The sequence below is a fragment of the Peromyscus californicus genome, unplaced genomic scaffold (genome assembly GCF_007827085.1).
Source record: "Peromyscus californicus insignis strain IS unplaced genomic scaffold, ASM782708v3 Scaffold_32__1_contigs__length_542415, whole genome shotgun sequence".
NCBI classification, from domain to species: Eukaryota; Metazoa; Chordata; class Mammalia; order Rodentia; family Cricetidae; genus Peromyscus; species Peromyscus californicus.
In genome coordinates, this window is record NW_026294543.1 from 444,138 (window position 1) to 470,075 (window position 25,938).

A 25,938-nucleotide genomic window follows, 5' to 3' on the forward strand; every position below is an offset into this window, starting at 1 on the left:
TGGGTGTAAAAACAATGATGAAATCTTAAGAACTGATTCCTCTTTACAATTAGACCAAATTTAAATTTAATTCATATAGATATAAAGAGTCAACAGTGTAATGATTATGGTAAAGATTTTACATGTGCTTGCAGGCATGAAAGAAGTCAAACTGGAGAGAAGAAACCTTTCATATATACTGAATGTGGTAAAACCGTTATATATGAGAGTCATCTTCAAAGGCATGAAAGTGCACCTATGGGAAAGAAATGATTTCAATGTAATCAGTGTGTTAAAGCCTTTGCACATCACAATAATCTTCAAAGGCATAAAAGAACACATACTGGAGAGAAACCCTATGAATGTAATCAATGTGGTAAAGCTTTTGAACAACATGATGATCTTCAAAATCATAAAAGAACACATACATGAAAGAAACCCTATGAATGTAATCAGTGTGGTAAAGCCTTTGCACATCACCAAACTCTTCAAATGCATAAAAGAAGACATACTGGAGATAAACTATGAATGTAATCAATGTGTTAAGGCCTATGCTCATCACAGTACTCTTCAAATACATAAAAGAAGACATCCTTGAGAGAAACCCTATGAATGTAATCAATGTGGTAAAGTCTATGCTCATCACATTACTCTTCAAATACATACAAGAAGAAATGCTGGAGCAAAAGCCTATGACCATAATTAACGTGGTAAAGCTTTTTGTCATCACAGTCATCTTCAAATGCATGAAAGATCACATACTAGAGAGAATCCCCATGAATTTAATCAGTGTGGCAAGGACTTTCTTCACACATAGTACTCTTCAAATGCATGAAACAACACCTACTAGAGAGAATCCCTATGAATATAATCTGTGTGATAAAGCCTTTGTATGTATCAGTAGTCTTTGAAATCATTAGAAAAAGTCATACTGCAGAGACACCCTAAAAATATAGTCAGTGTCATACAGTTTTGCTCTTTATACACGAATAAACATTTTTCTGTGCAGTCAATCTCTTAAAGTCTTTGCATATTACAATAGTCTTTGAGTACCTTCAAAATGTACTGAGGGCTTATTATTATAAAGTATTTGGCAAGATCCTTATCCAAAACACTTGCATTCAGTTACACAATGGTGTTCTTTCTGTAAAGAACTATTTGACAGTGTCAGCAAACTTTTCATGTATCATGCTGTCCATTTTCACAATGTTTGCACCCGTAAAACCATGGAATAAATGAATTTATTACTTTATCAAGTACTCTGTGTAGGGTAAAAGGTCAGCCAAAGAAACACACCTGGAAATTAAAACCAGAGACAGTAAAAAAATTCAATTTGGTACTGAAACCAGATCCAAAGAAATATACTCTACCTCTGACCAACTGTGCACAAAGCTATCCAATCCATGAGCAGAAAGACCAACCAATCCCTGAGCACAAAACCAACCAATCACTGCACATGAAAGCCTCCCAATCTCTGAGCTTGAGTCTGAAATCCAACCAATACCTATCCTCCAACTCTTTTCCCTGGAAATCTCCACCACTATGAAGCCCCATATAAGTCATGTGTCTCTTTAGCTGGCAGCTTGCCCTGTTTCACCCTGACACAGGCAGCCATTATTCTGGATTCCTCTCTCCTATATAAATCTCTTGAGTTAGATTTGGTTGAAGATCTTTTGCCAGAGCAGAGCAGAATCTCTGCTGGGAAATTCCCTAGTGGAGTTGAGAGGAGAAGCAAATGACCTCTCTGCTGGGAAATTCGCTAGTGGAGTGGAACAGAGAAATAATGGACATTTCTGCTGTAAAATTCTCTTCAGGGCATGGAGCTGAGTGGCAAAGGACATCTCTGCTGAAAATCTCTCTTAGCTGAGTGTAGCACAGTTAAGCTGTAATGGCCCTTTTTTGGAGAGGAGCAGGTTTGCCACATCCTTCAGGTAAACCATCCCACACTGGGATAAACGTTCAGGACTAGTCTGACTTTCTAACAGTCAGTATTCCTATCTCCTCACAGCTTTAGGTATCTAGTTTCCTTTCACTGCTTTTCTTTTTTTTTTTGAGAACTGTAGATATCCTGGAAACCTTTCCTGCACAGCTTCAGATAGAGCCTAACAACCAACAGCCAGGATATCTTTCCCCTCTCAATTGTGTATATCCAGGATAAATTCCACTCCCAACTATAGGCGTAACCTAACTTTTGATACCCAGTGAAATTTTCCTTCCAGAGCTAAAGACTTCCACTGTGAATTTAAATAATAATGTAGTATTTTTAGATTTTATACTCCTATTTAATTACATGAAATAACTGATTCAGGTGTAAAACTTTACACATTTGTATTAGTTCCTTTTCTCTTCTTGTGATGTAATGTCTATGTTAACTTAATGAGTTTTATTTGGCCCCAGGATCAACATGTAAGTGGCATGGCATCAAGTGTCAGACATGGCAGCTAAATTGAGAGCTCACATACTTAGCTGGCAGTATGAAGCAGTGAGTGGGAACTGAAAATGATGTGTGGATGTAATTGATCCAAGCGTACCCCCAGTGACATATTTCCTCAGCAGAACAGCATTTCCTAAACCTTCACAAATTATACTGCCAACTGAAAAAGATTTCTCTGACTTCAAGCACACATGCTTGCTTTCTGTTACATGAACCAATGCACAATGAAGAAAATCTCTGTAAACCTTTAAATGTCTCAATACCTGTGTTATAGGAATGCATGTTTACAAATGAAAAATTTTTATTAGTGAAAAATTGTTTTTTAAAGAGTTTTTTCAGTTTTAATAATGTGATATCAGTACATGTTTTGAGGGTATGTGAATTTGCATGGTAGTTTCTGAAAATGTTAGGCTCTTGAATCTTCTTGTAGCAAGGACTAAAAGAAGTTGTCAAAATCAAGTCTTATTCCTGGGAATGAACTTTCCTTAACTGCTCAACCATGTCTCTAGCCATGAAAATATTTTAAAGCCTATTTATATCATGTTAAAATCAGGAAATATGGACAAACTCATGCACAAGAAAAATTTTATTCATGTAAACAATTTGGCACAGATTTTAGATCACAGTTGTCTTTAGCTTAAAGAAAAAGATGTTACTTCATTTTCTTTTCATCATAGCCTTGATTTGTTGCTGTGTTTCATCAAGACTTATGGGGCAGATCAATGCATTTTTGTTTCTGTTTTGAAACATTTGAGGAAGATACCAAAGTGTGCTATATGTGTGGCCAATTCATTTTAGTTAAATTTACTTTTGTTGTCTTTATATTCATTCCTTCTGTGGCTTTTGTTCATCTTCCACTGTGTTTTTACTTAGTGATATTTATTTTTCTAATGTAATACATAAAATGGAAAATCCATCATCTTACTAGTCTATTGTATATTTAAATGTCAGGCAGTGTATGATCATACTTTCCAATTAAGATGTTCTGTGAAAAGTGTAGTGGGTTGTGGTGTTTGATTTTGATTTCATGTTTTCACAAGTTCCCTTGAGATGGTGTTGTTTATATTAAGCCTGGCATAGATTTCAGTAATGATTGAAGGATACATTTGAACTCATGATCTTCATGTGTCTACCTCCAGTGTACAAGTCCAAGAGTAGATAATCTACTCCCAATGTGTGCTGTTTTGTCAACACAACATTGTTAATTTTAAAATGCTTAACAGAAAAGATTATAAGAAACATTAAATACTTTATGTGTGTATTCAAAGAGATATTTTCATGTGTCTGGTAGAAATGTAATTAAGTAGGATAATCAGCAATCAGTTGGTTTTCTTATATCATAGCTTCATTATATATATATATATATATATATGTATGTATAAATACATATATATATATGTATATGTATATATAATTTGAAGTTCTGTTCATCTTCCTTTCCCCATCATTCATTTGGCACATCATATTGAAGTATTGCCCTGTAAGGGAATTTTCCAGAGATACCAGATAATGTAATGGCACTAAGATTTTTTTTGAGAAAATTTCTATTCATTTTACATACCAACCACAGATTTCCCTGTCCTCCCTTGTCCCACCTCCCAGCCTTCAACCCAACCCATCCCCATTCCTACCTCCTCCAAGGCAAGGTCTCCTATGGGGAGTCAGCAGAGCCTGGTACATTCAGTTGAAGCAGGTCCAAGTCCCTCATCCCTGCACCAAGGCTTCTCAAAGTGTGTCACCATAAGAACTAGGCTCCAAAAAGCTGGCTAATGCACTAGGGACAGGTCCTGATCCCACTGCCTGGGTTCCCCCTAAACAATTCAAACTAAACAACTGTCTCACCTTTCAAGAGGGCCTAGTCCAGTACCATGGGGTCTCCTCAGCTATTGGTCCACAGTTCATGCATTTCTACTACTTTGGCTAGTTGTCTCTGTACTTTTTTCCATCATGGTCATAGAATTCCTTGTCTCTCTCATCAATTGGACACCTGGAAATTGGCCTGGCACCTGGCTGTGGATCTGTTCATCTGCTTCCATGAGTCACTCGATGAAGGTTCTTTGATGATTGTTAGAGTATTTAACCATCCAATCACTGAGTAGGCCAGCTCAGGCACCCTCTTGACTATTGCCAATTCTCTAAGCTGAGATCATCCTTGTGGGTTCCTGAGAACTTTGCTAGCACCCTGTTTCTCCATATTCCCATGATGTCTTCATTTATCATAGTATCTCTTTCCTTGCTTTCCCATTCTGTCTCTGTTTCAGCTTGGCCATCCCATTCCTCTGTGTTCTCATTCCCCATTTCTTGCCCTCCATTACCCCCATTAATACCAGTTTGCTCATGTAGATCTCATCTATTTCTTCTTTGCAGGACTATCTATGTGTCTCTCTTAGGGTCCTTCTTCTTAGCTAGCTTCTCTGGAGCTGTGGGGTTGTAGTCTGGTTATCCTTTGCTTTACATCATGACTGGAGACATGAGATCCTCCCTCTTTACTAAACTAGGTCTCAGAATCCCTTTTGTTGCTGACAAATCTTCTTTATTCATAAGGGCAAGCTGTAAGGTATAAAAATCAGCTTATTATATAATTCAAATCTCTGAGAATCTAATTTTAACCTTTTGAGCCAACAGTCTTACCTCTTCTCTCCAAAGAATAAATGATTACCCTGAGAAAGGTAGGTATGTCTCTTTTCTCATCACTGGACTATAACCTGCTATAACTTCAGCTACTCTTGAACCTTGTGGTTTTATGTGGCTTTCACCAAAAACCCCAATTTTGTTCATATTTTAAACTTGGATAATGCTAACAGTAGATATGATATCCTATACCTACTACATATAAGAATCACTCTGTGATGTTTTCTGAATCTTTTGAAGATTGGCTTCATTTCTACAGTATATAGAATGTTATATTCTTTGCCAATTCATGGTCTCTCTGAGTTCAAACCAATCTTAGATTATAAGTAGGCCTTATGCTCCTCATTATTGCACCTGTGATCATACAATATCTTAAATAGGTAGTATCTCTATGTATGGAAGAGCATGGATGGAAGACTATTTAAATTTTGACCCTGAAAGACCCATATGGGATTTTTAGCATGTTGGTGTATAATGCCATCAAAGTTAAAAAGAATCAATCATTTCAAGGTGCATCTTCGCTGGTAAGCCACAAAGGCAAGGAAAAGTGGACAAAGGAAGCTATTCTTATTTCACTGGTTTGAAACAACATTCCATTATAGCATAGACATCTCCTAATAATGTTCACCCTGAGAAAAGACACTGCCTTCTGCTCATTGATACCACAAATCCACCAGCAAAACCAGATGTCAGCAAGCAAAGCAAGTTACAGTTTTTCCACCATCTCCTATTCATAATTGTATGAGGTTCACTTGTAGTAATTTTTTCTGATATGAGGTTAGTCTGTGAACTAAATCTTCAGCTCTTGTAAATAAGGACAGTTCATAGAAGAAAAATGAAAGAAAGGAAGAAAAGAAGGAAGGAAGAATGAAAGAATAAAGGAAGGAAGGAGGAAATAAAGTAAAAAGAAAGAAAAGTATATAAAGGAAAATAAATTGAATATGAGTATAGTGAGTAATAATAAAAAATAAAGGATGAAAAGTGGATGAGGGAAAGTAGGTAGGAAAGAAGAATCAAGGAAGGAGAAAGGAAAAGCAGCTAGAACAGACAGCTGGGAAGATAATATTTATGATATTAGAAATGTGTGTGCTTATAAATGATTTAGATTTTATAAAAAAAAATTACTGATAGAAGAAGCCCTGAATGTGTAAACAAAGGAATATATGTGGTATTTGTAGCTAGAGTTTTCCTGCCTGACCCACAGTCAGGACAAATCTCTGACACCCACCAGTCCCACAGCCACTCAGACCCAACCAAATAAACACAGAGACTTATATTGGTTACAAACTGTATGGCCGTGGCAGGCTTCTTGCTAACTGTTCTTACAGCTTAAATTAATCCATTTCCATTAATCTGTACCTTGCCACATGGCTCGTGGCTTACCGGCATCTTCACATGCTGTTTCTCATCATGGTGGCTGGCAGTGTCTCTCTGACTCAGCCTTCCACTTCCCAGTTTTTTCTCCTCCTTTTCCTGCCTATACTTCCTGCCTGGCCACTGACCAATCAATGATTTATTTATTGACCAATCAGCAACACATTTGACATACAGACCATCCCACAGCAGGTATTGTTCACACATGGAAAGAGGATTTTAATATAGTATAATGCAATCTAAAAAAAGAACTATATCAGGTACCATATTGTCCTATTCCATTGGAAAGACAATTTCTCCCATGCCCAACATCCCTGAGTTTCTGCTAGATTGTTATGTAGGATTGCCGCCTCCTGGGTTTTTTATCATGCAAATTGGCACAGCAATTGTTGGATTATTTAGCTCCTGTTTGGGTATTCATATTGTTAAAACTTTATCAAATGGATAGAACATAAAACATAAATGGGATGTTTGTGAGTCCACAAATCAAGGGGAAATAACATAATCATATTATAATCCCAATGGCCAAACAAAAACAAACACTAGGAGAAATACCAGTATTCTTTCAACTTCATGGGAAGAGAGAAGAACAACCTGGATATGTTGGGTTCTCTGGAAAGGTGGAATGGTTTAGTTTAAAGAACCAAAGAACAGCTAGGGACACTGACTGTGGCTCTGTAGAATTTGTATCTCCATTTTCTATCAAGTATGAAGAAAGAAAGCCCAGGCAACTTCCCCTCATACCTAAGCTCCATTTGTAGACTCCTCGTGTGATAATTTTTGTTTTCCTGCTAAATACAACAACTATTGTAACTGTAAGACTATTTTTCTTTTTCTGTTTGGTCAAGAATTCAAGAGCCCTCCATGCTTTGGGAATGTACAGTGTCCACCAGATCCACAGATCTTAAATCACCTTGGATGACTGTGGGAGCCCGTTCTCGGGTTCCTCGTGGCTTTACCCATCAGGTCCACATAGAGGATGATTAGACCACGGGCCTAAGTGCAGGTGTCTGGGATGGTCTGCACTTGGCTGTGCTGGGGGAGGAGGTCTTTTGCTCCCTCCCTTGGCGTCTCTATAAAAACCCTGGGGCAGAGACAGTCAGGGCCCTTTGGAATAGGTTCCAGGCCCTCTCGAGGCTATCCTTTATTTTCTGTTTATCTCCACAATATTCTCTGCAATAAATCCTTCTATCTAATATTTCCTGCTGCTTGCACTCAAGAAAACTCTGGGGAACTGTGGGGGTGGTGGGTAAACGCCCCACAGAATGGCGCCCGAACAGAGACTAAAGAAAAAAGAAAAAAAGGGACTAAAGAAAAAAAAAGGGGGGACTAAAAAAAAAGGGACCGAAGACAAATGAACAGGGACTAAAGACAAAGTAATAGGGACTAAAGATAAAGGAAAATAGTTTTATTACAGAGTTTTTATCGAAAGTGCTGAGTTCAGCCCTGCCAGTGGATAAGGCATGCCGGTGTTATGGAAAATATATAATATATATTGAGAGGCAGGGGTTTTATCCTCGAGAGAAAAGGAAGCAGACTGGAAGGATGTCCGATGCTGCAGCGAAATTCTCTTCTGTCAAAATTTTCTATCTTCTATTCCTTTCTCAATTTCTATCTGTGAAAAATAAGTATAAGGTATAGGGTAGTAATATAGTGTAGGAAAAACTTAGAAGTGTAAGATCGTGTAGGAAAAAATAAGTAAGGCAACTAGACAGAAACACTCTCCAATTTTCTAACTTTGGGGGCTATGAACGCAAACTGGGGGAAAAAAATCTTTGGGCTTTACGGTAGTAAAAAAGCTCTTTGAGTTTATGGGGAAGAAAAAGGTTCCTATGGAAGCTTTTGACCTGGGAACAGCTGAAATGCTCAGTCCAAGCGGCAGGAGAAAGTAACTTCTGCCTGAGGCAATACTGGGGGTGTAAGAAGTCAGAGTTTAAAGTTGGGAAGTTTTGGGAAAAGTTGGTCTTTCTCCTGGGGAAAAAAATCTTTCTCTTAAACTATAAAGCTTTTCTTGGAAAATTTTGGGGAAAAAATCTCTCTAAAAAGCTTTAGTCTTTCTCAAAAGCTCTCAAACTTAACAACTAAAACCTTGCAGAACTCACTCTCTCAGAAGGACAAAAATTAGAATCACCTGAAGATATTAGTATGGAGACCACCTGTGATTAGCTCTAAGGGAAAACAAACCTCTTAAGACAGCAAAACCTAAGTTCTGTCTTTCAAGCTTTAAAAATCCTCCCTGCAATGCAGGAGGCAGGGACAAGTTCCTAAAAACCTCTCTTCTAAGCTGTTTCTTCAAGCTGGTAAAAGACAGTGGGTCAGAGTACCCTGAGGGAAAGGCTTGGGAGAGTGTGGGTAAAGAGCTACAGAGAGCCCAAAAGGGCAGGAAACTTTACCTAAGAAAAGCAAAAAAGCCAAGCTTTTCAGTTACAGAGGAGCTAAGGCATCAAGGGTTTTGTTTCTGAGTGAGCGTCTTTGAAAAGGTGCTCCTAATCGTCCTAATGCAAAGATCCCCTGAAGCAATGCAAACTGTTAGCACTGTATCCTCACTTCTGAGCAAAAACCCAGAGGCAACTGGCCAGTGTCTCTGAGTTGGACTGCATTTCGGGGATACTAGGGTTCCTTCAGTTGCAAACTTCCTGGAGCACAGAGCTGAGGCAGGAAGGTGCAGGACCCAGGGGAAAACTGCTAATGGACAAACAAAGCTAAAGCTGATGGGAACAGCATCGTTGTCCGATTTCCTACAAGTCCGGGGGTGATAGGAAAGCTTTTCTCAGTATTTTGTGCAGCTGTAGACCTATCAGAGAAAAGACCTTTCTGGGAAAGCAGTGTCAAGCCAAACTGCTTCTGTAGTTGGTCGGCCAAGTCAGAAGGCTGTCTGGGGAAAGAGCCCAGCCAGGGAAGAACAGGGAACTATCCAGGAGTAAAGTTGTTTTACTATCAGAGAAAGCATCTTTAGAGAAAAGCTTTGTTTGAACTGACTCCTGGTGAGATGAGTGTAGCACTAAGGGGTGATTGCCTCTGGCATAAGCTCTGTCCTTGACAGACAAATGCAACCCACTGGGGGACTGGGCCAGGTGAAGGCCTGATGAGGCAAAACACCTGTTGTATTGCTAGCTTAGAGATGGCAATCCTCCCTTGTTAGAAAAGCAGAAACTTGATTTTCAATCTGTATACAAACCACACAGACCCTGAAAATAGAGATGGACTAAAGCCCCTACCTTCAGTAGAAGGAAAAGCCACCACTGTAGTGTCAAACTGTTTCTGGGGCAGAGAGGATAAACTGAGACTGAAGTGGGAGCTGTCAGGGAGAAAGATTCTCTGAAGAAATGGAGAAGGGACAGATTCCTCCCCCAGAAAATGCAAGATCTAAGGAAAGCTGTTAGAATTTGAGGCAGATTTTTTTTTGGGGGGGAGCCCCTATCTCCAAAGGCCGCTAGCAGAGGAACAGAGCAGCCTGAAATATATCTAAAGCCTTGCATCTGGGGGGAAAGGAACAAGCCAAATGAGAATAAGATCAGTGGGAGAAAATCTCTTTGAAGGAGCTATGGAAAAGTTCTGTTGTATATGCTTTTGTTTTTTACTGACTGGCTAAAGCAAACACAAGCTCCGAGGGAAGTTGGTAAACGGAATGCCCGCCTCAATGCCCATTAAGGAGGCAGGCACAGTTCTGATTTGGGGGCCAGTGTCCGATAAAGCAGGGACATCTGTTGCAACCAGCTGAGGAGAGAACAGAAATCTCCCAATGTCCCATAATTGAAAACTTAAAATGCTTTGTTCAAATCTCCCATTGCAAAAGCAAAAAACTTTGTTCAAACCTCCCAGGCAAGAATTTGTAAGCAAGTCTGGTAAAAGAGAACCAGTTGACTCTCAGACCCCAAAAGAACTATGGGAAATGTCTGATATAAGGGAAATGATATAAAGGACTGATTTAAGGGACTGATAATATTATGGACTGATATAAGGGAAATGCATTCTGGGGAAGGAAGTTTTTCTGCTAAAGATGGCGACATTGCCCTGAAACACTTTTGTCAGCTCGAAAATACGTTCATGGTAAACTTAAAATACAGCCTTTAAAAGAATAAGGAGGAAAATCGTCTAAGAGTTTAAGTGTCAGTTCCAATGAAAAATTGAAAGGATATGGAACTAGGTGCTTCGAGGTTTGGGGCTCCATTGGTAAAATCCCTTATTTACCCTAATAGCTGTGCAAAGTTTTTACAGTAGTTGGAAGACAAAAAACTATCTTTAAGAGCAAACAAGCCACTTTAAAATCCTTAAGAAAGCAAGAGAGAGCAGTTTATACACTGAATGTTGTCTTAGATATGAAGAAACTTATGTTGAAATTAAAAATGTTCTTTGCCTTTTGAACAAACTGCCTGCAATGAGTAATTCCTTTGCAAATATAATAAGGAGACAAGGAAATAGGCATTCAAAAAGAAATGACTGCTTTATAGATGGGAACAAACTTCAGAAAATCTAGCTGTCTTACAAAAGAGTTGCTTCACCTGAAAGTTCCTTATAAGAAATCAATGCTAAATATTACAGCTGCTAATAACATCAGGAGTTAAAGCTAATGAAGTGAAAATACTAAATACAGTTCGGAGCTGTGCCACTTGTGGCTTTACTAGCTCCTTTAGAAAAATACTTTATATCACCTAATAGCTGTGCAGTATTTGGCGAAGAGTTGTACAGCAGCTAAATACGGTAATTTCACCCTCAGCATGAAGTGAAATTTTCGGTAGAGCAAACCAAGAGTACTGCTGTAATAAAAACATTTGTCTGAATTGAAGCACTTAGGGGAACTACTATGAATTTGGGTGAAGGGACAGCCTCTAGTTAAAAACCGTCTACCACTGACAGTGCATCTCTGCCAGTCCAGAACGGCTGAGAGAACTGGCAACTTTGGAGTGTGGCTTCGTCCGAAGATGTTACAGTCCCCTAGCAAAAACTATCACAATTCTATAACAACACTCACTAAATTCCCAGTGCTTTATAACAAAGCTGACTATAAACTCTAAACTTTAGAAACGATGTACATACTTCCTGTCTAGTTAAGAGAATCTTTCTAATAGAGATAGTGATAATAATTAAGAGTAAGAAGTAGAAAAGGATGAAAATAAGATATGTGAGTTTGAAGAAATTCTCTTGTTAGATCTCTGTTAAGAAATCTTTAGGTGTTTGCTAAGTTAAATATATGCTAATGGTAGCCCTATGTAAGTTTGTAAAATAGATCTATAGAGTTCCTTTAAGAATATAAGCTTGCAGCCGGGCGGTGGTGGCGCACGCCTTTAATCCCAGCACTCGGGAGGCAGAGCCAGGCGGATCTCTGTGAGTTCGAGGTCAGCCTGGGCTACCAAGTGAGTTCCAGGAAAGGCGCAAAGCTACACAGAGAAACCCTGTCTCGAAAAACCAAAAAAAAAAAAAAAAAAAAAAAAAAAAAAAAAAAGAATATAAGCTTGCAAGAAATATCTAAGGTAGTCTTAAGACATGTAGTAATAAGCTTATAAGAAGTAAAGATGCTAGTTGTAAATGTAAGTTTAAATAAGAAATAAGATGGAATGAATATAAGTATATAAGTAATAAGAAATATATTTGCTAAAGTAGTTCTATAGTTTCCTTAAGAAGTATAAGTAGATGTTAATGTTATGAGTTTGTAAAAACATGTAAATGTTGAATGTGAGTCTAAATGCTTTGCAAGGCAAAAAATGTTATATGTGAGTTTAAAAAGTGTAAATGTTAAGTGTGAGTCTATGCTTAATGTATATGATGAAAAAACCTGAGATACAGAAGTTACTATCCTAGGAGACTGCAAAGCAGGCAGTCTGAGCGGATTTCAAAAGCTCCAGAAGCCGCTAAGAAGCTAAGAATGGCGGATGCCAGAACCAGCACAAGGCACCCGCAGCTGAGATCCGTGGAAAATCGATGCAACACAGAAAAACCTGAGCTAACATCAAAAACAGTGCGGTTTAGAATACTACTGTACCTAAAAAGGTCTCTGGCTTGAGAATAAGTTCAGAGATGCTTGTTTGAACAAAAATTGTTAACTGCAAAAAGTTTTGGTTGAAAAACGTCTCTTCATATTTTGAAGTGAAAGCATAATACCAAAATTTATTTGTTTGAACTTTTTGAACTTAAAATGAGATAAAACTACAAAAAGATTATGGTTATGGATTTCTTCATATTTGGAAGGCTAGTACTAGAATTTATCATTTGAATTCTAGGACTTAATGAACTGAACAATAGATTTCATTGCAATGGGACAATTTTGAGTTTACTTATAGTAATGACCTAGGAACTGTTTTCTGGAATTGGGTTAAAAATGGAACTGTTTAAATGAAGAAATTTATTTCTACCTAGAATCAAGATGCAGTTTTGTGTATGCATATATGCTTTATTAATTGGTGATTCATGAATTGTTTTGTGGAACTGTTTATGTAAAAATGAAGTTACTTACGGAACAGGTTTTGTGATACAAATGGAACTGCTTAAACAGAAAAGTTTGGGTTTTATAACTAGGCTTGAGATTCTGCTTAAATTATAAAAGGGAGAGTTAATATTCCTTAGTCTAATTTCAAAAGTTGTTTGAGTAGATTAATGTCATGTTTTTGTTAGTAAGAAATGCAAATGGGGTATACTAAGAGACTACTTTTAAAGTGTAAAGAGTTTTATTCTTTTGGATGTTTTGTTAAGTTTTCAAAGTGTTAATGGTTAGATTGAAAATATTGCTTTTCAATATGGGTTTGTAGGAGTTGTATAAGTTTGGGTTCCTCTAACTAGGTTTGAGATTTTTGTTTAAAAAATTATAAAGAAAAGGAGGAGTTATGAGGTTGAATTATGTTTGCAAAATTATGTTTAACCTATTGATATTGATGCACCCTGGTTTTGTGGAGTTAAGGAAATATTTGTTTGTGAATACATTGAAGTTTTTCCTATGTTCTGTTAGCAAGAAAATTCAAATGATTGCGTTAAAGTTGTAAGACGGAGAAAATTGTTAACTATATATAGCACCATATATGCTAATTCAAATGGTTCTGTTAAGAGTTTGCTTTGAGTTGTAAGACTGAGAGAATTGTGACTGTGTATAGCAATATTTATGTTAACCTGTTAATGGTAATGATGAAGCTAAGGGATTCTTTAAGTTTGTAGTCGCCTTAAGAGTTTTTGGCTTAGAAAGGGCTTGAGGCAGCTAAGAGTGCTGTGGTCACCTTGGACCTAATTCAAAAGAGAAATGCCATCTTTATCATCCTCTACTCCCATACTGGGAGGTGTAACAGCTATGGAGATTGCTGTAAGCCATTAATAGTTATTTTTTTTATATATTAAGAAAGGGGGACCTGTGGGAGCCCGTTCTCGGGTTCCTCGTGGCTTTACCCAGCAGGTCCGCATAGAGGATGATTAGACCATGGGCCTAAGTGCAGGTGTCTGGGATGGTCTGCACTTGGCTGTGCTGGGGGAGGAGGTCTTTTGCTCCATCCCTTGGCATCTCTACAAAAACCCTGGGGCAGAGCCAGTCAGGGCCCTTTGGAATAGGTTCCAGGCCCTCTCGAGGCTATCCTTTATTTTCTGTTTATCTCTGCGATATTCTCCGAAATAAATCCTTCTATCTAATATTTCCTGCTGCTCGCACTCAAGAAAACTCTGGGGAACTGTGGGGGTGGTGGGTAAATGCCCCACAGATGACCTGGAGAATTACCTCCATTACTTGCAATCTCTCACAAGAAACCAAAGAAAAAACTGAGAATATCACTAAGATAATTCAGTTTCAGCATAGAATTTCCATAGAATTAACATAGGTTTACTCACTTGATTCTAAGACCAGAGTCACTCTTCTAGTATCAAAGGCACCTCCACAATTTACAGTAACTATAAATATTGAAAAATTAATGTAACCACATTGTTAGCAGTAAGAAGGTTCAAAAGCATCAGAGTATATAATATTATCACCATTGACTTAGTGCCAGAGACTGAGACTTCTCAATAAGTAACAATAGCATCCTAGCTTGAACAGTGTGGCAGGAACCTCACCAGTCTTTAGACCCCAAGTTCAAAAGTGACACACAATGCCCTCAATTTTCATAGATGGTACTGTCCCCATTCACCTCGGGTTTTAGTGTGCATCAGATAGGTTAAGTTGGGCACCTATCTCAAAGAAAAGCAACTCCCACTTCAACCTCAATCTAGTATAAGAAATGGCTTAAAACCTTGCAGAAAGAAGGTAATAACAGAATAACTGTTACCCTGGAAGATAACTCTGAGGCTTTTATTTCCTATTCCATAGTTTACTTCTTAGTTAATGGGACATCCACCCAGAAAAGGCTCTGAACATCTTTTGCTCAGGCAGTATTTAGTGGGATTAGGTACCCTTTATTAAGTAATAGTGCCAGATGCAAGGGTAATGTCCAAGGCTCTTCCATGGCCTGATTGGAATCACCTCCCACTTTGTGCACAATAAAGGTTATATGGTACACATATTTTGGATAATAAAGTGTCCTAAGAAAACACTGCATCTCAGCTGCTCCCTGCTTTTTGGTCCCATGACATGGGCAGAGAGAATCCCACTTGGGTTGCCAGGCAACAATATTGATCTCACAGTCTGTCACAATAGCCCCATGGCATATCAACCCCACCCAATCATGACCTCACTTTATATCCTCATTTTTCTACTCCTGAAAACACAAATCTCTCTGTGAGTTTAAGTATTTTTCCTTCTACCTTTAATATAGTAAACCAATCATTATTGAAGGCATCATTTTTTTATCCCAGTAGATTGTTGAACATTAAGACATGGTCCATATAATCTCATATCAGGAGAATGGAAACAACCCCACTCTTGTGACCATCATATACTCAGGCCCTTGTTACTTTACCCCTTTTAAATGTTAATATTTTCCACCTGAGGCTGTATGACTATTATGAATAAATTAATTTTTTAAAAATCACTGAGAATTCCAATAATTTGTCATATGAGGTTACTGGTGATTAAAAGAGAAACTTTTAGGGTAAGTTTTACTACTACATCAGTCATTCAAATACTATCAATAGTTTTTGTAATTTATAATGTCATTGTGCCACAAATAAATTATGCAGTACTATCAAAAGGCTTTGTAGAATATGGACACAACTAGAATTTTACAATCTTGGATAAAGCAGCTTAAATTATCTAACACCCTTCGGTTTTGCCTATCATAGCCTACAATCATGTCATTTTCTCTTTGGGTGAAATTGAGTAGTGCTATCTTGAAAACTCTATTTATTAAAAAATTGTTGTATTGAATAATAGAAAAGAAAACTTACATTCAGAAGGTATTCATCTTGGGTGCATTTAAGGTAGCTAAAGACAAAGATTGCAATGAATCCTATAAATGTATTTTATAAAAACAGACAAAAATAATAAGTTAGATGAAAGCATTCCCAAAACCAAAGCAAGAAGAAGAGAACTGGGAAGATTGAGTATAAATGTATGTGAGAGAGTCCAAATACATCATTAGACTAAAAATATTTAAGTAAAAACTATCTTTAAAAATTGAAACATATAGTAAAGGACATATAAGAAAATGACAGTAATAATTTTACAACTTGAGATAATTCTGACTTTTAAGTGTCTCACATTCCAATTAGAAGAAATAGCCTGACAGAATAGACCACATAAATGAAAGAGAGCTGTTATTGGAGGTTATTGCTCTTTTGACGGCCATCCATCCAGCTCCCAAGTAAATCATACACAGAGGCTTATTCTTACTTATGAGTTCCCAGTCCTTAGTTTGGCTTAATTTCCAACCAGCTTTTCTTAAATTAACCCTTTTATCTTTTGCCTCTGGCTTTTCTTATTCTCTAAATTCTGTAAATTTTACTCTTACTTTGTGCTTGCTGTGTAGCTGGATGCCTGGCTCCTGGAGCCCTCCTCCTTCTCTGACTCTTTGATTTTAGAGCTTTCCACCCAGTTTTCTCCTTCTACATATACTCTCAGCCTGCCAGTCCCACCTATCATTTCTCCTTTCTTGCTATTGGCCTGTTCTTTATCAAATAATCAGGTGTTTTACACAGGCACAGTAACATAGCTTCACAGAGTTAAAAAATTCAACATAAACAAAAACAGTACACCTTAAAGTAATATTCTACTACATAGAGCTATTTGGTACCTGCAACCAATGAACTTCAGTGCCAAAGTATTAGGCAGATAATCACATGTGGAAACAAACAAGTATAACCATACTGATAGTCCACAATGTACACTTTAAAGTTAAATTAGTGAATGAAAAAATGAAGGTCACTACATATTGATAAAGTGAGAAATTCAACAAGAGTCCATAAACCTATGTTCTTGTGACACTGATGTTCCCAATTTTATAAAGCACACACTACTAAATATGAGCTAACAGATGGAACTCAACAATATTTTGGGTGAATTTAATACATGATTATATCAGTTATCAAAACAAAAGCAAACCTGTGAACATCCCATTACAAATAAATGGACTGATTTAACATTTACAGAACTTTCCATGGAACAGTAGCAGAATGCATTTTTAACAGCAGCCTATGCAATTACTTTTCAAAATGGTTTTATGCAAAGCAAAGTGGGTTTATGCAAAACAAATCTTCTCAAAAACACGGTAATTGAAATAACTTTTATTTTTATAAGATTGCAGTATAAAAAATACAAAATAGAACAAAAATAAACTATAGAAAATATACAAACACATGGAGACTAGAAAATAAAACACCGAACAATCAGTGAGATGCTAAAGAAATTGGGAGTGGATTCCATAGTTCTTTTGTATCAAAATTTACAAGATTAATGTATATAGATATATAGATATATATACATTTTAACCTTTGTTAAGATATGAATGGTCATATAGAGTATTAATTAATTCTAGAAAAAAGGCTTCAATTAGCTGCATATATATGTCTTTGTGTTCAAGTCTCTTATCAGTTTTCTGCAGGAAATCACGGCCAGGCCTAACATCAACTGAAGTCTCCAGGAAGAAGTTGGGGCCCCACAACAACAACAATTCCACGTGGACAATAATAATATCACTAAGCTGACAAACATCATCTACAGATCAGCTTTGAACTACAAGGTGCTCAGAGCAATTTTGAGATGACTAGCTGAGATGATCCAGTCTCAAAGACTACTTGAATAAGGACTTGAGATAAACCCTGAACTTTGGCATTATACACAGACTGGATAATGAAGGACATAGTTACCTTTCCTAGAATTTGACAATTAACCTAAAATTTTTCTTTCAGGATAAAGATAACTTTGCCCATACCAGCAGGAAGCAATTTTAAGAATAGGATGCCCACATTCCCAAAGAGGTGGTGTGGGGCGGGTGGTTTTTTGGTCTTTTTAATGGGTTTTGGGTCGGGGATAATTTTCATTGTTTAGGGGAGTTGGTTACAAGTTGTTGTCAACGGTTAGGAAAAAGACTAAGCAAAGGAGATTAGATTTAAGGTTCTTGTTTAAAAAAAAAAGAGAAAGAAAGAAGAAGAAAAAGACAATTACTAGTTTTAAATACTTTACATTGGATTGGATTGTTTTATATTGTATACAAATTATATATATTGAAATTGATATTGTTAGAAAATGCTATATGTATATCTCTAATTGTACTTATACCGTTCATTTAACAATGCAATTTTCTGATCCTTGAATGTTATTATTACCAACTATTAGGATATAAAGAAATGAAAGTTAGTAGTTAGACATTACAATAGAACTTGTAGTCATATTAGATATATTTTAAAAATTGAGCAGATATATTTTAGACAGGTCATCTTCAAACCCTTCAGAGATCTACAGAAAATGGCATTTAAAATGTTTTAATAACTTAGAAAATTTTTCTTTTTTGTTATGATTATGAGACATGTCGGCTCCTGGCAGTACCAATCTACTTCAGAGAAAATATGGGCATTGAAGAAACTGCATATGGAGTTAACTTTCATTGTGGCAAAAGTTAGCCACTGGACAACAAAGTATTCTCGAATCAACTGCTGACAAAATGGACAGACAGGACATGAAACAAAGGACTCTTGATTCTTGCCAAAAAAAAGTGTGGTTATGGCTTTATCAAAAGGCATCTTCAGAGGCCAGGACAATATGGCACCATCCCTGAAGTGACCTTAGCAACTCGGAAAAGGTACAGTGCCCTTTTCTTCGAAGGCAGTTGAACAGGCAGTGGGCTGATGGTTTCTGATGTGCAATGGAACAGCAGCTGAAACAGTTATTCTTGAAGAGTAACTAAGCTCATGCCTCTCAATAGTAGACTGGTATTTGACAGAGGGATGTGGAGAAGAATGGGATGATGAGATGAAGCCATATATACACAGCCAAGAAGAATGGACAGCTGAATTAAAAAACCATCAACAATTTCCAGAATTTAAAATCCTGAATCATGACATGACACTAGTGGAATTCAGGTGTTTCTGGTATATGGACTGCTCTCACCCAATGTGAGGTTGAACTGATGACCTTGTGTACATCCTACTTCACAAATGAGTCTGTCAGATATGCTAAGCCTATAGGCTGAAGATGATGCCCCAACACTGTGGAGAAACCTCAGGTGACTGTCCAGGCAGCTGGCTGTTTCTGTCAACTCACAAATTTTTTGGAAATTGCTTGCATGCACTCTGTTTTTATTTTTGTTAGCTAATATTATTTCCTTCTTGGGTCTCTGAGGGAGTTGAAGGTTAGTTAGTTATAGTTGAAGATTAATTAGGATAGAAAGTGAATTAGATACATTTTGGACTTAACAAAAAAGGATAGATAATGAAATTATTTTCTCTGAATTTGTCAAATACAAATGGACTAGACATTGTTTAGACATTTATTACTTGTATATATTGTACATAGTCATTGTACTTTTGTGTATAGTTTTTCTTTTGTTAGTTATAACCTTTTTCTTTTTTTCCTTTTTATTAAAATAGAAAAGGGGAAATGTGGTGGTATTTTACTTGTACTGAAATGTGATTTTAATTGTATGTTAATAAATAAAGTTGTCTGGGGGTCAGAGCTATTAGAGCCATAGCAAGTGCGTGGCGGCTGTGACACATGCCTTTAAGGACATGGAGGGCGGTACATTCAGGCAGTGATGAGGCAGTCACATGTTTGGGTTTACAACCAATGAGAAGGCAGAACAGCTAGAGTATATAAAGTCATATACACAGGAAGAGGCCCCTTTTTTCAGAGAGCTCTCTTGGCTGAAGAGGATCCCTGAATCAGGAAGGGTGAGGCTCTTAGCTCTGACCTCTTGGCTTTCTTCTCTGAATTGGCTCTGTGTTTCTTATCTGATAAGACGGTTGGTTACATCTACAACAAAGCACTACTTGCTAAAGAAGCTTGCAAAGAGGCAGAAGGGCTGGAACCAGAGCTTCAGACTCTGCAGTACAGCAACAAGGAAAGCCAGAAATAGCCATTGCACAATGTTGTGGTCCCCTGAACAACATGCACTTAACAGTGGAACTGACTCCTCAGCCAGACCATTTAATTTCTCTGAGGCCTTAGTGTTCTCAATCTTTAAGCTCTGCATGTGTGACATGACCTGCTTATGTTCCATCTTGAGCTTTTCATAGAAAGGGTTTGGCTGGTGGTAGGTTCTGGACCTAGTGGCAAAGAATTCCATAAACATAGGCCTCAAGTATCACAGAAATTCTGGGTATATTCTAGAATACTGGACATCAGGGGTGCCACATCCTGTTTCCTAAGTACTGGGAACTTCTGGCATTTATTAAACTTGCTATTTTAGGGACAAGGGGCTGGCTAAAGAAACCCATCCAGACCCTGGAGGCCAGAACTAGGGAAAAAAGACTCAGATCAGGGCAGAAACAAACACAGTTTGGCTCAGTCAGATCAGAGCCATCTGTGCCCCTGGCCATGGACTTGTGAAACCAACCAATCACAGAGTAGGACAGTAGAACCCTGGGACCGAAGTCAACCCCTGGTTGACTCCACCCCCAAAACTTCTTGTGTAATCTGCCTGCCTGGTTAGTTAGAAGAAAAAGCTGGTTTCTCCACCCTGGTAGAGGCAGCTACTCTCCTGGACTCTTCCTTCCCAAATAAATCTCTTTTTCAAAAGAGTTTTGCCTGTGAACTCTTCATTCACTGGCATAGAGAAGATCCTTATTGAGACATCCCTCCATGAACAATTCAAGAGAGCTGAAAGAGCAGAACAAGGAGGAGCTGGACAGAAGACCTTTGCTGAGACATCACTCAGTGGACAGAGCAATAAAAAGCTAAAAAGTAACACTATTTTCCAGAGCCGGAGGACATAGCTACATTTCTGCAGGCATTTTCCCTTTTACAGAGTGAAGCAAAAGAACCAACATCTTAGGCCAGAGAAGCAGAGCTCTGCTAGGAAGCCACCTTAAGAGTGGCCTGAGCAAAACTCAGCTGTAGCAGCTCTCCAGGAGAAGAGCAGGATTGTTGTATCCTGCAGGGAGATCATCCCCCATCAGTTCCAGGCCTGAATTTCCCAAGAAGTCAGAAAATTGTCCCTTCCAGGGTCGAGCTGCTTCTTTGCAGTTCTAGCCGTCAGAGATGTGCACAACGGCTCCAGATCTCTGGGACACCTTCAGGGCAGAGCTGTTGTGAGGAGCTTGAGGTGTCCAGGATAACTCACCCTCCAGGGCTCAACTGTCTCCTTGAAGATCCAGCCATCAGAGCTGTGCTAAACAACTCCAGGTGTCCAGGACACCTTCAGGGCACAGCTGCTGTTCTGATCAGTTCAAGGTGAGTGGGATATCTTGCCCTCCAGGGCTAAACTGTCTTCTTGCAGTTCCAGCCATCAGAGCTGTCCTAAGCAACTCAAGGTGTTGCCTGACTCCCCAGGTAGTCAGAACACCTTTCCCCAGAGTTGTTGCAACAATTTACTTACATTGTTTGTGTCAAAACCCAGGACCAAACCCACAGAGTTGCATAAAATTTACTTACAGCTATTCTAACCCTAGGTCAGCAGAGGCAGGCTGTTTAGATGATGGGAGGTGGAGGTACAAGACCTCTCTCAGGAGGTTTGCTGAAATAGCTAAGAATTTACTTAGTCTCTACTTCACAGGTGTGTACCCTCTAGAATCTGTGAAGATTTTTCTCCTCTATTCAAAAATAAATTCTCTATAATCGTTCCTGTGACAATGGAGATGAAAATAACATCATGAACAGTTTTGAGGATGGGACTAAACATCATGATAGATTTATGAACTCCCCAAAGGTATATCTATGTGTCATTAAAATATGACACTGGCAGAACTATAATGCTCAAAGTGGTGCTCCCAATTTTCACCAAGGTATCACCTGGGAACTGTGAGATAGGGAACTGCTCATGCCCAACCACAGATCCCTGACTGCAGGAACTATTGGGATATACATGCACAAACACATCAATAAATACATAACACATATACAATTGTGTGAGACACGAAGAGACAGACAAAGAGATACTTAGAGAGACTGAGTGAGAGTGGGAGAACTCTATCAATTGGATGCTGAACAAATGCATGCAGGCGTGTCCACTCAGAGAGGAACAAAAGGAGCAGGGATCAGTCTCAGTCCCTGTGTCCACACATTTAGAAGTGTGACAAGGCCTCTCGAACTGCTGCTTGGAGAATCAAACACACAAGGCCTTTCCAAGCAAGTAACAAAACAATCAATTCAAACTCACAGCAACTTACATTTTACACTAGTCAGCACTTGATAGAATCTCTTCAAATGCATTCTGGGAACTCACTTACTACTACCTCAATGCATGAGTAGTATGACTCATGCCACAGGCTCTGATTTTGTTTCTTTTTAGAGAAAGCAGAAGAGTCTTTGTCCTCATGTCATTCCTGTCCACATTTGAGGTTCTGCCTTTAGGAGGAGTTCAGAGACATGATTTTGGCATACCCTGAAGGCATACCCTGAACATGCAGCCTACCAGAAACACAAACCTTGTATAAAATGATTTGATGACCGAGTGGACCTAAGGTTGAAACCACAGGGTTTAAATGAATGAATACTCATTCTTCATGGTCTCTTCTTTGATAAAGACCATGCAATCTCACTGCTCATTTCTTACAATGGTCATTTGCTGTAGCTGACAGGTCAGTCTCTGCACCTTCTGCTCACCTGCATATTGGCGAGGAAGGTTTGGTGGGATGATGGCTCCCTGGTGTTCCTTGTGGGTAAATGAACTCAAATTAGCTTGCAGTATGACAAGGCAAAGAGGATGGACAGACCACGCTGAGTTCTAATCAAATGTTTGAGAAAGCTTGTTTACCAATGACTAGTTGACATCCCAAATTATTTTGTCCCATGCTTCTGATGCCCCATCTGGGGAACACAACTGACTCCTCTATTTGAAGTGAAGTGGTTATCTCAGCTCTCTGGTTCTCTCTGCCCTCATAGCACATGCTCCAAGTAACCAAGTAGATAGCCTCTTCAGGCTTATTCACAGCTTCAGACTCAGAATTTATCTTGGCTGCAGAGTCTGCAAGCCTGTTGGTTTACAAGTCAGCAGAAAATTGGCATAGTTCATAATCACCCCAGTAATTTAGAGTTTCCCCAAATATCTTGAGAGGTCACTAACCATATAACTATTGATGGAGAAGACACATAAGGGCAGAACATGGTCACCAGACTCAACAAGTCAACTCACTGTCAACTCAGGACACACAGAGCAGCTGGGAAGTACCTAAAGTTAGCCAGTGTGGTTGAAGTACAGTGATGTCCTGCCTTGAAATGGGCACACCTCATTAATCCCTCCCTCTTTAATATTGGTCTCATGTTCACTCACAATGCCTATCCTCCAAAAGGAATGAAAGCCAAGAGTTCCCAGCATAAAGCTTTGGCCTTACCAGTTCCTGACCTCTGAGCCAGAACACTTAATATTCTGGAATGCTTAAATTTCAAGAGCCATGACAAACAGGGAAGTTCTGTTGGTTCCCAGAGACTCCAGCTTTCTGTTCCCAAATACTGGAAGATTCAGCTCAAGCCCAGTTCCTCCAGGAAGCTTCCATTTTCCTGCACAGAACTCATTATACCATTCTCTTGACCATTTCTTCCTTGATGTTTTACACTAAGGCTGAAGGTCATTTTTCTTCTGTCACTCTCTGGTCTCTCTACCCTCTTCATTCTCTTTTTGAATTAGACTCCAGTATGCCATCATGTTCATCAGTAAATGGTGAAGACATTGAATAAACTTCCCAAGGGCAGTTGGTGTTGCCACAACATAGGTGACATCACAGAGGATGCCATGACTCTCCAGGATACAATAGAATGTCCAGGGAAGAGTTGCAGATGTCATGGGAACTGTAGTGTCTCCCTGCTAATGGGCTTTCATCACAATACACTAGAAGTCAAGCTGACCTTTGCAGGAGCCTCTGCTGGGATGCAAGGGAAGCCCTTCAGCACCCCCTTCATCCAAAGTCAGAGATCTCTCCCCGATTAATTGGACATCCTTTAGTTCTTACCGTGTGGAACAGAATGTTTATCTCCTACTGAAATTTTATGTACACAAGGTAATAATATCATAGAAATTTATATATGCTATAGTTCATAATAAGTACCTGCATCTCCTTATCTCCTTAGCCACAAGACATTGTAGACTTAATGCTGACTGAGAAGGACACTTGTTAAACAATTTCCTGGTAAAGAGTCTGCAGGAAACATCTGGGCAGAGCTATGCTAGAGGAGAGGCAGACACAGCCTAGCAACATGTACCCATAGGAGTGTGATATGGTCATGGAGCTCAGTGTGACTAAAATCTGTGTCATAAGCATGTGTAGTGGGTGTTGTACTCTCTGTTGAGTAGCTCAAATTGTTCCACTATTACTGGGTAGTAAAGGTGGCCAGACAGCTGGAGTATTCCACACCGAACATTAGTTTCCTATAGAGCAAAGGATATTCAGGAAAATCCTTTGCAAGCCCCTTCATGTTTAGAAACATAGACACTATGGTTCCACTGGACACTCTAGATCAATGGTTCTTAATTTTTCCAATTCTCTGACCCTTTAGATATCCCTAACAGTAGTTCCTCATGTTGTGGTGAATCTTAAACATAATTGTTTCATTATTTCTTAATTTTAATTTTGCCAGTGTTATGAAACATAATTCAAATATTTGATTGCAGGATATCTGAAATGCAACCCCCAATGGAGTGGTTACCCACAGATTGACTACCACAGCTCTGAATGCAGGCAGAAATCTCCTCAAATTCTGGCAGTGATGCTGGGGCAGTGTGATTCTTAGTTTTTATTATCAGACTGAATCAAACTAGTCACCTGGGAAGAGGGACCCTCAATGAGGAATTATATAGATCAGATTTACTTTGAACATATCTCTGTGGGATTTTATTTATTGTTAATTGAGATAAGACTCCCTAAAATGAGCAGAATCATTTCATTGTCTGCAACCTGTACTGTGTAAGTATGAAGAAGCTAGAGAGTAAGCATAAGCAAACAGGCAGCATTGGTCATTTGTTTATCTCTGCTCTTGGCTGTGGATGTGATATGATTAGCTGAGTTCCTACCTTGATTTCCCAAAAATGGAACTATTACCTGGAATTATGGGCTATGATCAATTTTTCCCATTCTAAGTTGCTATGCCTAATAACTCAGTGCAATAAAGATGTTAAGAAACCACTCTATGACAGAGGGGTTTTCACAAGTCAGTGAGATATGTATTTCAAGAAATGCTCAACAGCACCATATCTATCTCAGAAGAAGAGATCCTACTTCCTCCTGAACCCAAACGGTGTTTCCCTGTCACAGTTTTACAAAGACATAGAGACACCCATAGACTCACAAACCACTTCACCCTGTCAATAAATGTCCCCTGATATTGTCTTGCCATATCTACTACCATGCTAAATTCTTCCAATGTGTTATATACAATGAGCTTCACTTCAATGAATGTATTTTTCTTTGAATTTCCTGACCATTAAACTTTTCAGATATGGGGAATTGGGTCTGAATTCACTGTCTTGTCTATGAATATCAATCTTATGCTATGTCCCTCCTTGGAGGTCAGAAGAGGCTCCTTAAAGCTGAGAGCAAAGTAGCCCCTTAAATTCCAGGTATGCGGGGGTATAAGTAATGACTGGAAATGTGTCCACTAGTTACCTTAGATTGGAGATTAACTCCAGGGCTGATGTACATAGATCCCTGTGAAAACTTCTCGGTATCCTTCTAACTTCTGTGCCTCTTCATCAAGGTTTCTGTAAACAGATCTTTGACAATTTTCCTCCTTCAAAAGTAAGTAGACCTTATCAGATGTGAAAAGTCACTTTGATTTTTGTCCTTCTCCTCCTAGGACATGTAACAGGCCCTTTTGAACTACATCAAAGGCTATCCAAGAGAATAAGGTCTGAAATAACCACAGGTAAAGCTTTAGAATGTAGGTCTGAGGAACAGTGCAAAACAAGGGCAGGACAGCAGGCACACCTAGGAAATTCTCGGTTATGTCTTTGGCAGTTTAGCCTCTATGCATGTCAGTTTCTTCAACCTAGAGAAAGATGGGTTGGGATGCTCCATGGAGATGGGTGTTGTCA